Here is a 6,350-nt window from a genome sequence, read left to right as displayed (position 1 = left end):
TCTCCCCTCCTGGACCATCACTTGGGAGTGATTAGGTTACAGAGATGGGGGTGGCTGGTGTTGAGAAAGGAATGCAGGAGCCCTAAAACAATAAAGTTAACTGAAGGAAGGTTGTTTTAGAGAAAAATAAATACAAATGTTCCAAGAAATGGACTAATATAGAAATGGCAGATATGGTGGAATATAGAAATAATAATATTTTAATTAAAATAAGATATGCATTTATTATTGAATAACTTTTATTAATAGATGAATTTAAAGGATGCACGTGCTTAAAACTTTATATCTAATATGTGAAGACATCTAAAATTTGTATCTTGTTATCCCTGGGACACAGTATGAAAGTTAATCCATTACAGAGTTTCAGAGATTGGGCTTGTGTAAATGTCAAAAATAAAAGAAATAACTTGTGCAATGTGGAATGAAAGCAAGATTGGGTGACCAAGTCAATAGACATTTGGATTCAAAAGCTATAGGCATTTTACAATAGGAAGGAAACTAGTTGAGAAAAACTAGAAGAAAAATGCTTGCTATTTTCCTGCAATGAAGAACTTGCTTAACTAACAAAGAATAAGAGAACTGCTGTTTTCAACCAGATGATTTAGTTTTTATTAAGGGACCACTGAAAGAAGAGGTTGAAAAGTGAAAATTAGAAAAAGAGCTGATTGCTCAGAAACAATTTGGTCAGAAGTTACATAGGTACATTTGATTAATGCAGTCTCTGAGTGTTAAACTTTCAGATGATTTCTGGAACAGTGCCTTGACAAAGGAGAGCAATTAAATGGAGTCTGTCGAGGAATGGCAAAGCAGCAAACACAGCTGCAGAGAGAAGAAGAGGGAGGGGCTGATGGATGTTCCCCTCCCCTCTTGAAAGAGAAGAACACACTTCAGCATGGAGAAAGAAAGAATTAAAGCAGGAAAAGGTGAATCTTTCACTTGAGACTTTTCCTGAGGGTGAAAAGAACATTATGAAATGCAAAACTCTGGCAGAAAGAAACCAGAAGCCAGACTGAGAAGAAGCAGAGAAACAACGGAGACCATACGCCACAACTTCAGGTCTTTGAGTGCCATCACAGACTGATGACCCAGTACAACAGCCCAGGCTGATGAGGTCACCAGAAGGACTTCCATCCCTTCAGTGCACAGGTCCTGTATATTCAATGAACACTATAGAGACTGCTTCAAATGTTAATTATTTTATTTGATTATTTTATTTACTATGTTTTAATCTTGATTATTCACTGGTCTCACAGCACTTCCTTAAATTCTGTGTTTTAACTAACTTTCTCAATCTGCTTTTCAATAGGTTCCAGTCCAGCCTCATGTCTTAAAGAAAAAATAATAACTTTGACAGACAGAAGTGAGTACTTGACTCACCAATCAGATAAACATGGAGCTGGATTTGGCATAGTAAGACTGTTTCATTAAACAACTAGGGGGAAATGCACAACTAAATACTTGATAACAATGCTGAGCGCTTTGGGAAAGAAGAGAATAAATAAATAAATAAAAAAGGGTATCCTGATGAACAATAGGAAAAATGTATATGGTTGAAAAAATAGAAATATTGGTCACTCCATTTTGTTTTAAGGTAATTTTCTAAGGTAAAACTGAATAAAATAATAATGAATAAAAGATTATTCCAAAGATCCAAAATCATGAAATCACATATACTGTCATCATTGGGGATAACCAGATGGAAATGTTGATGGCCATGGATCCAAGATATGAAGAGATCTCCAATCCTCTTCTCAGAGTCGCTCATGAGCAATAACAAAAAAGTATTTGACTAAACTTTAAATTAGACAAACACATGACATTTGAGAAATGATAATTGGCTCTCTCAAATGCTCAATGCCTAGGCCTAATATTCTAAACAAATTCATCTAGGAGATTTTGGAAAAAGGAAGAAAAAAAAAAAAAAAAAAAAAAAAAAGAGAAAAAAAAAAAAAAAAAAAGGGGGAGTGAAAGTGTGTGAAAAAGTATGAATGATGGTGTTGTATGGCATGAAAGAGAGTGTCTGACGAGACACTGAGGCAATTCAATCAATTTGCCCAAACAGCTGTATACAAATATGAATGTGGGCCCACAGGGCAAATTTATGTCCAGACAAATAATGACCATGGATGTATTTGGTTAAGTTTCCTGGTCAGTACCTAGGTCCTTGTTGTGGCAGAAAGAAAAACAGTGCCACACATGCGCAGCGTATAACATGGGAAGGCAGAGCAAAGCACGCTTGCTCTGTCCACCCCACATTTAACATTCTTTTCAGCATATCATGATGGAGCTGATTGTGTCAAAAGGATGAAATATTATCTTTCTGACTGTTAAAATAAATGCAGTGGGTTGAGTGTTTTCCAGGTCAAAAGGCCTATGCTACTGAGCAACATAGGCCTAGATAAAATATCCAGTGATATAGTGGAACTCAGTTTTCAAAACAAAGAGATAACTAAATAAGCAAATTGTTGAGAATAAAATTGAAAGGAATTAAAAAATAGTAAAGACAGCACTGGAATTGTGAAAACTCAAAAAGGGGCCAAGACAGCCCTCAACCCACATTACATTTCCACAGGTCACACCAAGAAGGACGACTGGCAAAATGAACAAATTAGCTGCTTGATAACACTAACAAAAAATTCTTAAGTTTTCCATTTACAGATGACAGCAGTTCCAGTAAGGCCAAGGAATGCTTCGCTCCATCAAAGAGAACCAGTGAGGGTGCAGTTATGATGTCAAGAGAGCCTTGCATTAATCAGCAAAACGGTTACAGAGTGACACCTGAGTTCACATCTCTAACCTTAAAATACCCCAACCAGCTTCAACAACTCCACACAGCATGAAGTGAGGGATGAAGGGCGTGCTAGTAACGACCCACCCTTGCCAACGAGGGAAAGACCATTGCAACGACTCGCAAAGAGTCTCCCTGGTGAAGATGGAATGAGAGAGTGATGGGACTGTTACTGAGATCAAAATACTTGGGTGCAGATATGAGCCAACAAATAGAAAAGAAAAGGTGGAAAGAGAATTTTAAGTAATGGTAGATGAAGAATTTGAAGGTTATGAGAAGGGAAATATGGATGTAGGAAGATTTGAAGGGAAAATAGAGCAATTGGATGCAACAAATAAAATGAAAAGAGCAAAATAGAAAAGCTCAAGATTTGTGAATTGAAGAAAGAAAAGTATGTGTTATGTTTGGGGAAAATGCTGTATTTATAGAAGGGAGCATTTAATGAAGAACTGATCAAATTGAAAAGGCTAAGAATGATAGATAAAGAAAATGTTGGAAAAGATAATAAAATGTAAGACTGGTTTGATTTACAGTTAGGAGCATGTGGAGCATAGTTTATAATTAAATAGGGAAAGTTTTTAGGAATGGCATTAATGACAGGATATTTACTATTTTACTGTATACTTCCTATATTGAGGTCACTAGTCAAAGCCACAGTTAAGCAAATTAAATTCAAAGATGTCAAGATAATGGGAAATTGATACATAAGGTATCTAAGCTGAAGATCAACTCTTATAATCTTGTGATATTCAATGTGTGATGTGATTTGTATTTGTATGTGTATGTATTTTTACGCCTTTTATACAAAACTGTGATAACCAGGCAAATGCTGAACCAATTGCATATTCATGCTTTTAACAATGTCTACTATTAAAGAGGGGTTAGGGAGACTGGATCTTTTACTCACTCCATGTCAAATTAGGAGAGAGATGTTTGGTCCAGTAATCCCTCAGAGTGGAATTTCATAATCTAGTCACTGGAGATAATACAATGTGACTTATTTAGTCACTAGATAGTGTAAATAATATGACTGGATTATGGAGTAGCACTCTGGATAAGAATAATCAAATGTGAGACTTATTAAGTCTCAAAGGGGAGAATATGTGGAAGATTTTTATTGGTGGGATTTTGCTCAATCAAGTATGATCAAGATGAATCTAGTCATATATATACATACGTGTTTTATTCCATTAGAATCATATAGCCTTTGTGTGAAAGGAATGTGCCTATGTCTGCAAAAAACATCCTGACCACCACTTTTCTTTACCATAGCAAGTCTCAGGAAACATCTGGAAAAACATGCAATGGGTCTCTTCTCTTTACCATAGCGTCTCCCTAGGGAGGGATCAAAATTGCAAGCATAAGGAAAAGTTTGACTATTTGGAAACGCCCTGTATAGGGTATATAATGAGATGCAACCTAGCATTTCGACAGAACTTCTTGCAACAAGCTCTCGACTTTGTTTTGCTTAAAATAAAGTCTTTTCTTCTGAGAGAAAAATCCCTGACTAAGTTTGATCCTTGGGAGAACCGGCAAAATACACCACACTGCCCAGAAATTAGACCCAACACTTGTAAACTGCATTAGTGCTGCAGTGGACTGTCGCAATCTTTTGTTGGCAAAGGTAGCGTACTTTTCGGACAATGGGATTCTGATGCGCAAGTGGCAGCCCAAGTTTTCAGACGGAGGTGACTGGCAAACAGTATATAAGATTGTTTTGCATTCCAGCTACCATTCTCATGTTTTGCAACTCGCACACGCAAATGTTCTTGCTGGACACCTTGGCGTCACAAAAACATTTCAGAGGATTGCTAAACTTTTCTACTGGCCTGGAATCAAGTCTGCTGTCTCTCGTTACTGCCGCTCATGTGACATCTGTCAGCGTGCTGGTAAACCCAATCAATCCATTCCTAAAGCTCCTTCAGACAATTCCTGTCATTGGAGAACCTTTTGAGAGGCTGGTAATTGATTGTGTAGGGCCTCTTCCAAATTCGAAACATGGTCACCAGTATATTTTGACAATGTGTACTGCTACCTGTTACCCTGAAGACATACCATTGCGTACATTGAAAGCACAAGTAGTTCTGAAAGAGGTCGTAAGGTTTTGCACAACATTTGGCTTGCCCAAAGGTCAAACTTGCCCAGGGGTCAAACTTCACCTCAAAAGTGTTTGGACAAATGTTGAAAGAGTTGGGAATAAAACATCACATGTCTAGTGCGTATCACCTGGAGTCACAGGGAGCGGTGGAACGTTTTAATCAAACCCTGAAAACTTTGCTCCGCAGATCTTGTATTGAGACTGGAAAGGACTGGGTGGATGCCTTGCCATTGCTCATGTTTGCAGTGAGAGAGTCTGTTCAGGAGTCACTAGGATTTAGCCCTGCTGAGCGTGTGTTTGCTCATACTGTTCGTGGCCCCTTGAAGTTGTTAAAGGAGCAGTTGATAGGTAAGAATAGTGCACCTATTTCTGTTCTAGATTATGTAAGTTCTTTCCGTGAACGTCTGCATAAAGCCTGCGAACTGGCAAGAGCTCATCTTTCAATGACACAGTCAAAAATGAAGGTCCACTTTGACAAAAGAACAGTACGTCGCAGTTTTCAACCGGGTGACTCTGTTCTTGTGTTACTTCCTATTCCTGGCTCAGCTCTACAGGCTAAGTTTTCAGGGCCGTATGTCATTGAACAGAAACTGAGTGAAACGGATTACGTTGTGGGTACCCCTGATCATAGACGCAAGAATAGAGTATGTCATGTTAACATGTTGAAGTCCTATGTTGCACGTGACTCAACTAAACCAACAATACTCTCTGTGCCACTGAGTAAACCTTGTGTTACTGTAGTTCCTAACTATGTTCCTGTTGATGGAGATTTGTTGCTGGCTGAACCTCAGACTCTAAGTGTGTGTCTGAATAATTCTGCCATTTTGGGTAAAATCGATTCACATTTGTCATACTTGCCAAAAAGTCAGTGTGAAGATGTTGTAAAGTTGTTACAAAAATATCCCACACTCTTCTCTGATATTCCAGGAAGAACCACAGTTTTATCTCATGATATTGATGTAGGGAACTCCGTCCCTATCAAACAGCACCCATACAGAGTAAATCCCGCAAAACGAGAGGTCATGAAGACTGAGGTGGACTACCTGCTTAAAAATGGGCTGGCTGTACCTAGCCAAAGTCCCTGGAGCTCTCCATGCTTGCTGGTCCCAAAGCGCAATTTATCCTTTCACTTTTGTACTGACTATCGAAAGGTAAACAGCATCACAAAGCCTGATTCTTTCCCCTTGCCCCGTATGGAAGATTGTGTGGATAAAGTTGGTTCTTCAAAGTTTGTCACAAAGCTAGATCTATTAAAGGGCTATTGGCAGGTCCCTTTAACTGCACGTGCATGTGAAATCTCTGCTTTTGTCACCCCTGATAACTTCCTCCAGTACAATTGTATGGCTTTTGGGATGCGAAATGCCCCAGCCACATTCCAGAGGCTCATGCAGAAAGTCTTGTCAGGGTTGTGCGACTGTGAGGCCTACCTGGATGACATTGTGGTCTATTCAGGTGATTGGAAAG

This window comes from Carassius gibelio, chromosome B10, assembly GCF_023724105.1.
Source record: "Carassius gibelio isolate Cgi1373 ecotype wild population from Czech Republic chromosome B10, carGib1.2-hapl.c, whole genome shotgun sequence".
Lineage (NCBI taxonomy): Eukaryota > Metazoa > Chordata > Actinopteri > Cypriniformes > Cyprinidae > Carassius > Carassius gibelio.
Note: the sequence above shows the minus strand (reverse complement) of the source record.